Source organism: Callithrix jacchus, chromosome 8, assembly GCF_049354715.1.
Source record: "Callithrix jacchus isolate 240 chromosome 8, calJac240_pri, whole genome shotgun sequence".
Lineage (NCBI taxonomy): Eukaryota > Metazoa > Chordata > Mammalia > Primates > Cebidae > Callithrix > Callithrix jacchus.
Genome location: NC_133509.1, coordinates 74,028,521 through 74,041,343, shown reverse-complemented (window position 1 = coordinate 74,041,343; position 12,823 = coordinate 74,028,521).

The following is a 12,823-nucleotide window of genomic DNA, read 5'->3' as shown; positions in this document are numbered from 1 at the left end:
TTAAATACTTATAAAAAGGGCAAGATCTATGAAACAAAGTATGAACTAAAGAAACAAGTATAATAAAAAATGTTCTTGAAGATTAAGCATATGTTTACTGAAAATAAAAGTTTCAAGAGGACAGAAATATATAATTTAAAAAATTTTTCAGAACAAAGAAGAGTAAATTCTCTGTAAGTCAGAAATTACCAAAAAAAAAAAAAAAAGAAAGAAAGAAAAAGAAACAAAGCAGAGATTAAAAATATAAGAAAAGTAGAAAAGGAATTTTCCAAAGATTAAAAAAAAAATTCCCAGAATTCAGAACATGAGTCTTCAGAGTTTAAGCGCCTTAACACAAGGTGGCAGCCATGAAACAACAATGTTTCTCTGCAAGAAGCCTGCCATAAGAAAGAGTATAGTTCTTTAGACTTCAGCATTCACATCAAAACCAGGTTCCTCCTGGGAGATTCCAAGCCAAGGACAGAACACAGCAGAGGAATCAGAATAGAGCTATTCCTACCTAATGAGGGTCTATTCTAACAGGGAATTTTTACCCTGGGAATTGCCATTGCCCTGCCTAAGACTTTCTCAGAGCTGCATTATGATCTAAGACTGTTCACACCCAATCTTTCTTCCTTCCTTCTCTTCATTCACTGATGACAGATCTGAATCACCGTCCAAAGGTCCTCTCAACCTAATTCTGCACTTTCTTCCCTTAATCCTTCACAGGTGTTCTTCCTCGATAAATCTCTTCAATGTCCAATTCCATCTTGGAATGTGTTTCTCAGAGAACCTTAACTAACAAAACAATAATTGAAAAGAGTCTCACATGTAACTGCATTATATTGTGATTGTCAGAACACCAAAGATAAAGTGGGGGCGGGGGGAAGCAAGTTTCCATAGAAAAAAAGATCAGGTTACCAAAAAAGTCAAATTTCCTTCGGACTTCTCACCAACAACATTAAAAGATAATATATTGATATTCATAATTAGAAAACAATATGCAGTAATCCCTCTATAACTGTGAGTTCTGCATCCACAGAATCAACCACAGATCAAAATATTTGGGGGGGAAAAAAGACAAAAAATAATACAAATAGAGAAGGGGCTTCAAGACAGCTGACTACAGGCATCTGACATTTGCCTCCTCCACAAAGAACAACCAAAACAGCATATAGATAATCACACTTTGAATAGACCACCTAAGAGAGAAAAATGGAATTGAATAGAGAAGTGACAGGAAATACCTGAGGCATGGAAGGAGAAGGAATTTGGCAGCCAGCTCAGCTGGGTGCCCAAAGAGGCTCCCCAGTGTGGAAAAAGGGTGAAGGATCCCCAGGCATCCACATTCCCACTGCAAAATCCTGCGACATTAGCCACAGGACAGCCCCTCAACCCTCAGACTAGCATAAGGAGCTGCCTAGACATAGCACATTAGCATTGCTCTAGAGAGGGAGCTCATGCGGAGTACCACACAGCACCAACCACACTAGGCCTTTTGCTCTAGGGTTCAATAGCCCCTGCATCTCCACACCCCTGAAGCTGCACTGATATTCACCTGCATTCACCAAGATGACTGCAGTGGCATAGTATCAACTGGACCCGGTGGAATGACAGGGTCCCCAGCACTCTAACACATAAAGTATCCTGTACTCTAAGGACAGAGCACTGTAGCACACAAGACAGGCTGCCCCCAGGACAAAGGGAGCCAAAGTGCTGCAAGTTCCCCAGAGCCTGAAGCCTGCCTGCCTAATGCTACTGCCATTGATAAAAACCCTGCCCCCATCAGCAGCAGGACCACAGCACAACTGCATGAACTCAACTGCAGGGCTTTCCAGTGCACCAACACTGCTGCCACCACCAGGGACCCAAGTGTGCACCACTGGCAGCAACCCTCTGCCCCTCAGCAGCACAGCTGCCATGCACTTGCACACACTCTGAGGACTGGCTATTTCTGTTGTTGCCATCATTGCTAGAGGTTGAAGTGTGTCCTCCCCTAGAGCCTAACAGTTGTCTACCTGCTGCTGTGGGCACTGACAACAACCCCATCCACACCAGCAAAAGGACAGCAGAACACTAGTGTGTGCCCTGGGGATTGTCTCTCTCCACTCACTACAATGCAGCTGCCACCATCCAAGTGCTCTGCCAGGAAACCTAAGGGTTACCCTGATCTGTCCAACACAAACTGCACCCATGTGCACCACAGTATAAACTGAGGACAGGCTATTCCCAAACACACCATCCAGGGGCATGGGAATCACCCTAACCCGTCCACCCACCACTGCTGACATCTGTGTACTCCTCCTCGGGACCCAAAGATGGACTTACTTAGCCTGCCACTAATATCACAGCTGGTACCCACTGGCACATGCCCTGAAGGCATGGGGACTGGCCCACCCAGCCCATCACAGTCATTTCTAAAACAAGTGTGTGCCACCTGGAAACTCAAAAGTTGTCTCACCACCACTACAGACATTGCCTATGATACACACACTGCCCAAAGACGCAACAACCCACCCCCATGGCCCACCAATGCAACTACCCAGCACCCAAGAAAGCCACCCAGAAGCCCAAAAGGCTACTTGAACATGTTAATACCTATACCTCTGTATGGCCACCCAGAGGCCCAAGCACTGCCACACTCAGTTCACTGTTCCCACTACTGGGCCCTGAGGACTGGCCCACTTGGCATCCCTGTATCCAATAAAACTTCACCACAGCCTCCACTGAGAACTGCAGCCTAAGCAACTGAGGTAATCACATATACCACTGAAGCTGCTTAAAGTCTAAGAAACTGCATAGAGACTACACTACTGCATGCACCCAGAATCGAAGCTCAAGTACCCTACCCAACCAATAACATAGGCACACTTTCAGGAAAAAGTCTTGCCCTACAAAAGCTAATACAAAAAATTTTAAAAAGTGATTGTTATACCAGACATGCAAATATCAATGTACAGGAGACAAGAAACATAAAAAAGAAAGGAAATGTGACACAACCAGAGAAACAAAATAATCCTCTAGCATTATTCCAATAAAAATGAAATGCATAAGATGCTGGAGAAATAATTCAAAATAATGATATTAAAGCTCAGTGAGATACAAGAGAACACAGATGAACAATACAAAGAAATCAGAAAAACAATTCAGGATATAAATGCAAAATTCACAAGATAGATAGATATTTTTAAAAACCCAGATATCCTAGAACAAAAGAATTCAATACATGAAATCACAAATATATTTTAAAGCTTCAACCATAGACTATATCAAGCTGAGGAATGAGTTTCACAACTTAAACACAGGTCTTTTGAAATAACTCAGTATCACAAACACATACAAAAAGAAAAATTAGTAAGATTGAACAAAGCCTATATGACCTACAGAACACCATGAAGTAACCAAATACTGAAATTCTGGGTGTTCCAGAAAAATAAATAGAAGGCTAAAGGCACAGAAAACCCAGTTAATGGTCGGGTGCAGTGACTCATGCCTGTAACAATTTGGAAGGCTGAGGTGGGCAAATCATCTGAGGTCAAAAGTTCAAGACTAGCCTGGGCAACATGATGAAATCCCATCTCTACTAAAAATACAAAAATTAGCCAGGTGTAAAAGCACACACCTGTAATCCCAGCTACTTGAGGGGCTGAGGCAGGAGGACTGCTTGAACCTGGGAGGTGCAAGTTGCAGTGAGCTGAGATCATGCAACTGCACTCCAGCCAGTACAACAGCATGAGATTCCATCTCCAAAAAAAAAAAAAATTAGGAAAAAAAAGAAGAAGAAAACCTATTTAATAAAATAATAGCTGAAAACTTCTCACATATAACAAGAGATTTAAACATCTAGATACAGGAAGTTCAGAGAGTCCAAATATGTAAAACCCAAAAAGGTATTCTCCACAGCACATTATAGTCAAACACAAAGTGAAAAACAAAGAGAATTCCAAGAACAAGAAAAAAACAATCTAGTTACATAAAAGGGAATCCCCATCAAAATAATGAGATTTCTCAACAGAAACTTTATAGCCCAGGAGACAATGAGATAATATTTGAAGTGCTCAAAGAAAAAAAAAAACAAAACTGTCAACCAAGAATACTATACCCAGCAAAGTATTCCTTCAAAAATGAAGGAAAACCAAAGTCTTTTCTAGATAAGCAAAACCTAAGAAAATTTATCACCACTAGAACAGACCCAGAAGAAATGCTTAAGGCAGTCCTATACATGGAAGGGAAAGGACAATACCTATCACCATGAAAACACAAAAGTATAAAACTTACTGGTAAAGCAAAGACAAATAAAGAACCAAAAGGATTCAAATGTCAAATATTACCACTACAAAAAAAAAAACCCCACAATAATAAACAACAGAAAAAGAAACATAAGATATACAAAATAATCAGAAAACAATTGTTTTTTTTTGAGACAGAGTCTCACTCCATCACCAGGCTGGAGTGCAGTTGGCACCATCTCAGCTCACTACAACCTGAACCTCCCAGGTTCAAGCGATTCTCCTGCCTCAGTCTCCCCAGTAGCTGGGACTACAGGCATGTGCCACCATGCCCAGCTAATTTACATATTTTAGTAGAGACAGGGTTTCACCATGTTGGCCAGAATGGTCTCAATCTCTTAACCTTGTGAGCTGCCCACCTCAGCCTCCCAAAGTGCTAGGATTACAGGCGTGAGCCACTGCACCTGGCCCTAGGAAACAATTTTTAAATGCCAAAAATAATTTCACCACATATGAACAACGATGTAGAACATAAAGAGATTAAACTTTCCACTTAAAAGGTGTAGACTGAATGAATTAATTTAAAACCGGAACCCAACTATATGCTACCTACAAGAAAATCACATCACCTGTAAAGACAAGTAGACTGAAAGAGCTAAAAAAAATATTCCAGATGAAGAGAAACCAAAAGTGAGCAAGAGTACTTATATGAGATAAAGAGACTTTAAGTCAAAAACAGTATAAAGAGGCAAAGAAGAACATTACAAAACAATAAAGGAATCAATTCAGCAAGAGATTATAACAATTCTAAATACCTATGTACCCAACAATGTAGCACCTAGAAGAAATATCTGAAGCAAATATTATTAGATCTAAAGGGAGAGACAGACTCCAATGCAATAATAGGGACTTAAACAAAATACTGCACTCCCAGGATTCGATAGCATCCAGACAGAAAATTAACAAAGAAACGTCAGGTATCTTTTGTTTTGTTTTTTGAGACACAGTCTGGCTATGTCAACCAGGCTGGAGAACGGTACAATCTGAGCTCACTGTAATCTCCACCTTCCAGGCTCAACTGATTCTCATGTCTCAGCCTCCCAAGTAGCTGGGACTACAGAAACACTCCACCATGCCCAGCTAATTTTTGTATTTTTTTGTTGAGACAGGATTCTGTCATATTGACCAGGCTGTTTTCGAACTCCTGGTCTCAAGCAGTCCTTCCACCTTGGCCTCCCAAAGTGCTGGGATTACAGGTGTGAGCCACAGCACCTGGCCAGAAACATTAGATTTAAACTGCACTTTAGACCAAATACACCTAACAGATATGTATAAAAATTTTATGCAACAGCTGTAGAATACACATTCTTCTCATTGGCATGGAACATTCTCCAGGATATACCATAAGTTAGGCCACAAAATAAGTCTCAACAAATTTAAAATACTTGAAGTCATACCAAATATCTTCTGAGAACACAACAGAATGAAACTAGAAATCAGTAATACTTTGACTGAAAACTATACAAATACATGGAAACTTTGAAAAGAAACTTTGGAAACTATTCAAATACACGGAAATTAAATGACATGTTCCTGAATGACAAACCACTGGGTCAATGTAGAAATTAAGAAGAATATTAAAAAGTTTCTTGAAACAAATGAAAATAGAAACACAACACACCAAACCCCATAGAATACACAAAAGCAGTGCTGAGAGGAAATTTTATAACACTAGACATCTACATCAAAGAGGTAGAAAAATGTCAAATAATCTAACAACACACCTCAAGGAAACAGAAAAGCAACAACAAACCAAACTCAAAATTAGAAGGAAATAAATAATAAAGATCAGAGCAGAACTCTAAAAACAATACAAAGATTAGTGAAACAAAACGTTGGGTATTTGAAAAGATAAACAAAATTAATAAACTGCTAGCTAGACTAATCAAGAAAAAAATACACAAATAAGGAAAATAAGAAATGAAAAAGGAGAAATTATAACTGATACTACACAATATGCTAACAAAGTGAAAAAAACTAGAGGAAATGGATAAATTCCTAGACAAATACAATCTACCAAGGTTGAATGAGAAAGAAAGCAAAAACCTGAACAGTCCAATAACAAGCACCAAAATTAAATCAGTAATAAAAAGTCTCCAAACAGAGAAAAGCCCAGAATGAGACAGCTTTACTGCCAAATTCTAGCAAACTTATAAAGAACTAACACCAATTCTCCTCAAACTATTCCCAAAAAACTGAAGAGGAGGAAATTCTCCCTAACTCATTCTGTAAAGTCAGCATTATTCTGATATCAAAACAGACAAAAACTCAACCCAAAAAAGAAAACTATAGGCCAACATCTCTGATGAACATGGATGTAAAAATGCTCAATATTAATACCAGTAAACCGAATCAAAAAGCACATCAAAAAGTAATAAACTATAAGCAAGTGGGTTTTATCCCACAGATATAAGGATGGTTTACAACATGTGCAAATCAATAAATGTGATACATCATGTGATCACAAGAAAGTCAAAAAACAGATCATCTCAATAGATGCAGATAAAATCAAACATCCCTTCACGATAAAAACACTCAATACGTTAAGTATAGAAGTAACATTCTTCAACATAATAGAGGCCATTTATGACAGAACCATAGCTAACATCATACCAAAATGAAACTGAAAACCTTTCCTCTAAGAACTAGAACAAGACACTTTTATGACTCCTGTTAAACACAGTACTAAAAGTCCTAGTCAGAGCAAGAGAAAGACATCTAAATTGGAATGAGAAGGTTAAATCATCTCTCTTTGCAAATGAAATGATCATATGTTTAGAAAAAAAACAAAGACTGCACACATACAAAAAAAATTATTAAGCTCTAATAAACAAATTTAGCGATCTCTGGATTGTGGCTCCAAGCGAGAGCATGGAGGGTGAGTGGACGCCACATTTCCAGATGGATGTTTATTGCCCACAGACCAGGAGATTCCCGGGCGGAGGAGCCCCACAGGTGGCCAGTGCAGCTGTTTTAGCCTGCGCTGCAGATCTCCGCACAAAATACACAGGTCTGGGCGCCATTCTAGCTGGCAATTGGAGCGCCTGGGAGAGTCACCCGTTCAACTGATAAAAAGTGGACTGAAACAGGGAGCCAGACCAGGAGATTCCTGGGCAAAAAAGTTCCACAAATCTCCAGCGTGGCTGTTTCAGCCAGTGCAGTGGGTCGCCGCACGGGAAATCACACAGATCCCAGTGCCTTTTCAACAGGTAACTGGAATGCCTGAGAGGCAGAGTCATCTGTTCAACTGATAAAAAGGGGACTGAAACAGGGAGCCAGGCCAGGGGATTCCTGGGTGAAAAACTGCCAAAAATCTCCAGCGCGGCAGTTTCAGCCAGTGCAGTGGGTCACTACCTGGGAAACCGCACAGAGCCGGGTGCCTTTCAATAGGCGACTGGAATGCCTGGGAGACAGAGTCACCCGTTCAACTGAAAAAAAAGGGGACTGAAATGGAGCCAGGCCAGGAGATTCCCAGGCAAAAAAGCACCACAAGCTCCCACTGCGACTGTTTCAGCTGGTGCAGCGGGTCTCTGCACAAAATCTCATGCAAATCCAAGTCACTTTTCAAATGGTGACTGGAATGCCTGGGAGACAGAGGTGCCTGTTCAACTGAGAATAAGGGGACTGAAAAAGGGAGCTGGGCCAGGAGACTCCCTGGCAAAAAAGTGCCACTAATCTCCAGCAGCTGCTTCAGCCAGTGCAGCAGTCTACACACAAGAAAATTACAAAAATCTGGGTGCCGTTTCAACTGGTGGCTGGGACTCCTGGGAGACAGAGTCACCCATTCAACAGAAAAAAAACAGGGGGTCTGAGGCAGGGAGCCGGTGATCAGGCTTGGCCAATCCCACCCCCACAAAAAACAGCAATCTGAAACGCTCTAGATTGAGAGCTTCACAGCAAGCAAAGCTGAACCCCGGACAGTTCAGCTCTGTGGGGGAGGGTCATCCACCATTACCGAGGCAGTCCACCACTGCCGAGGTAGTCTGCCACTGCCAAGGCAGCCAGCCATTGCTGAGACAGTCCGCCATTACAGAGAGAGTCCACCATTGCAGAGGTGGGCCGCCATTGCCGAGGCAGTTCTAACTATACCCCTATAAACAGGACAGCAGGGAAGTTCACACGGCAGCTGGGCGGAGCCGACAGCAGTACAGCAAAGCCTCTGCAGGCAGACAGTGACTAGGTTGCCTCCTTGCTGGGCAGGGCAGCCCTGAAAAAAGGCAGCAGCATGACAGAAACTTATAAATAAAGCCCTAACTTCCTGGGACAGAGCAACTGAGGGGGAAAAAAAGGCGTTTATGAGTTTTGCTGCAGCAGACTTAAATGTACTTGCCCAGCAGCTCTGAATGGTACAACGGAGCCCACAGGTGAGCACTTGAGCTCCTACAAAGGACAGATTGTCTCTACAAGGAGCTCCCTGACCCCCGTATATCCAAAGAGTCACCTCATAAAGGAGAGCTCAGAGTGACATCTGGCGGGTATCCTTCTGGGACAAAGATAGCAGAAAAAAAAACTGGTAGCAACCCTTACTGTTCTGCAGCCACTGCAGGTGATCCCAAGACAAGCAGGGCCTAGAGTGGACCCCCAGCAGTCCTACAGAAGAGGGGCCAGACTGTTAGAAGAAAACTAAGAAACAGAAAGAAATAACATCAGCATCAACAAACGGGACGTCCACTCAGAGAACCCATCTGAAAGCCAACAACCACAAAGACCACAGGTAAATAAATCCACAATGATAGAAAGAAACCAGCACAAAAAGGATGAAAACACCCAAAACCAGAACGTCTCTCCTCCTCCAAAGGATCACAACTCCTCATGAGCTAGGGAACAAGGCTGGATGGAGAATGAGTCTGATGAATTGACAGAAACAGGCTCCAGAAGGTGGTTAATAAGAAACTTCTCTGAGCTAAAGGAACATGTTCTAACCAATGCAAAGAAACTACGAACCTTGAAAAAAAGGTTTGATGAAATGCTACTGAGAATAAACAGCTTAGAGAGAAATATAAGTGAATGGATGGAGCTGAAAAACACAACACAAAAACTTCCTGAAGCATACACAAGTTTCAATAGCCGAATTGACCAAGCAGAAGAAAGGATACCAGAGGTTGAGGATCAACTCAATGAAATAAAACGAGAAGGCAAGATTAGAGAAAAAAGGGTAAAAAGAAATGAACAGTCTCCAAGAAATACGGGATTACATGAAAAGACCTAATCTACGTTTGATAGGTGTACCTGAATGTGACGGAGAGAATGAATCCAAGCTAGAAATCACTCTTCAGGATATTATCCAGGAAAACTTCCCCAACCCATCAAGGCAGGCCAATACTGAAGTCCAGGAAATACAGAGAACACCACAAAAATATTCAAGAAGAACAACCCCAAGACACATAATCATCAGATTCACCACGGTTGAAATGAAGGAGAAAATACTAAGGGCAGCCAGAGAGAAAGGTCGGGTCACCCACAAAGGGAAGCCCATCAGACTCTCTCGGCAGAAACCCTATAAGCCAGAAGAGAGAGGAGGCCAATATTCAACATCCTTAAAGAAAAGAACTTTCAACCCAGAATATCCAGCCAAACTAAGCTTCATAAGCAAAGAAGCAATGAAATTCTTTATGAACAAGCAATTACTCAGAGATTTCATGACAAGCAGGCCTGCTTTACAAGAGCTCTTGAAAGAAGCATAAACATAGAAAGGAAGAACCAGTACCAGCCACTCCAAAAATGTACCAAATGGTAAAGAGCATCAACACAATGAAGAAACTGCATCAATTTATGGGCAAAACAGCCAGCTAGCATCAAAATAGCAGGATCAAATTCACACATAACAATACTAACCCTAAATGTAAATGAACCAATCAAAAGACACAGACTGGCAAATTAGATAAAAAGTCAAAAACCCATCAGTGTGCTGTATCCAGGAAACCAATCTGACATGCAAGGATACACAAAAGCTCAAAATAGAGGAATGGAGGAAGATTTACCAAGCAAATGGAGAGCAATAAAAAGCAGGAGTTGCAATCCTTATAGCTGATAAAATACTTTAAACCAACAGAGATCACAAAAGACAAAGAAGGACATTACATAACGGTAAAAGGATGAACACAACAAGAAGAGCTAACGATCCTAAATATTTACGCACCCAATACAGGAGCACCCAGATGCATAAAGCAAGTTCTTAATGACTTACAAAGATACTTAGACTCCCACACAACAATAGTGGGAGACTTTAAAACACCACTGTCAATATATTAGACAGATCAACGAGACAGAAAATTAACAAGGATATCCAGGACTTGAACTCAGACCTGGAACAAGCAAACCTAATAGACATTTACAGAACTCTCCACCCCAAATCCACATGATATACATTTTTCTCAGTACCACATCACACCCACTCTAAAACTGACCACATAATTGGAAGTAAATCACTCCTCAGCAAATGGAAAAGAACAAAAATCATTCCAAACAAGTCTCTCAGACCACAGTGCAATCAAGTTAGAACTCAGAATTCAGAAACTAACTCAGAACCGCACAGCTTAATGGAAACTGAAAACTAGCTCTTGAATGCTGACTGGATAAACAATGAAATGAAGGCAGAAATAAAGATGTTCTTCAAAACCAATGAGAATGAAGACACAACATACCATAATCTCTGGGACACATTAAAGCAGTGTCTAGAGGAAAATATATAGCAATAAATGCCCATATGAGAAGAGTGGAGAGATCCAAAATTGACACTCTATTGTCAAAATTGAAAGAGCTAGAGAAGCAAGATCAAAAAATCTCAAAACCTAGCAGAAGACAAGAAATAACTGAGATCAGAGCAGAACTGAAGGAGATAGAGACACAAAAAACCCGTTAAAAAAATCAATAAATCCAGGAGCTGGTTAAAATAGACAGACCACTGACCAGATTAATAAAAAAGAAAAGAGAGAATAATCAAATAGATGCAATAAAAAAACGATAAAGAGGATATCACCACGGATTCCACAGAAATACAAATCTCCATCAGAGATCATTACAAACACTATGCACATAAACTAGCACACCTGGAAGAAACGGATAAACTCCTGGACACATGCATCTTCCCAAGCCTAAACCAGGAATAAGTCAAAACCCTCAATAGACCAATAACAAGGTCTGAAGTTGAGGCAGCAATTAATAGCCTACCAACCAAAAAAAGCCCAGGTCCAGATGGGTTCACAGCCGAATTCTACCATACAAACAGGAGCTGGTACCATTCCTTCTGAAACTATCCAAAAAGAGGGACTCCTTCTCAAATCAATTTATGAGATCAACTTCATCCTGATAACAAAACCCAACACTCAACAAGAAAAGAAAACTTCATGCCAATATCCATGACGACCACAGATGTAAAAATCTTCAATAAAATACTGGCAAACCGATTGCAACGGCACATCAAAAAGCTTATCCACCATGATCAAGTAGACTTCTTCCTGGGATGCAAGGCTAGTTCAACATATGTAAGTCTATAAATGTAATTCACCACATAAACAGAACAAGGACAAAAACCACGATTATGTCAATAGATGCAGAGAAGGCCTTCAACAAGATTCAACAGGCCTTATGCTAAAAACCCTCAATAAACCAGGTACTGATGGAACATATCTCAAAATAATATAAGCTATTTATGACAAACCCACAGCCAATATCATACTGAATGGGCAAAAACCGGAAGCATTCCGTTTGAAATCAGGCACTCAACAAGGACACCCTCTCACCACTCCTATTCAATATAGTATTGGAAGTTCTAGCCAGGGCAATCAGGCAAGAAAAAGAAATAAAGGGTATTCAATTTGGAAAGGAGGAAGTCAAATTATCTCTATTTGCAGATGACATGATTGCATATTTAGAAGACCCCACTGTCTCAGCCCAAAATCTCCTGAAAGTGATAAGCAACTTCAGCAAAGTCTCAAGACACAAAATCAACGTTCAAAATTCACAAGCATTCCTATGCACCAATAAGAGACTTAAGGAGAGCCAAATCAAAAACGAACTGCCATTCACAGTTGCTACAAAGAGAATAAAATACCTAGGAATACAACTAACAAAGAATGTAAAGGATCTCTTCAAGGAGAACTGCAAACCACTGCTCAACAAAATAAGAGAGGACACAAACAGATGGAAAAACATTCCATTCTCTTGGTAAGGAAGAATCATTATTGTGAAAATGGCCATATTGCCCAAAGTAATTACAGATTCAATGCTATCCCCATCAAGCTACCTATGACCCTCTTCATAGAACTGGAAAAAACCACCATGAACTTCATATGGAACCACAAGAGAGCCTGCATAGCCAAGACAATACTAAGCAAAAAGAACAAAGCTGGAGGCATCATGATACCTGACTTCAAACTATACTACAAGTCTACAGTAATCAAAACAGCATGGTACTGGTACCAAAATAGGGATACAGACCAATGGAACAGATCAGAGGCCTTGGAGGCAACACCACACATCCACAACCATCTGTTCTTTAACAAACCTGACAAAAACAAGCTATGGGGAAAGGATTCCCTGTTTAATAAATGGTG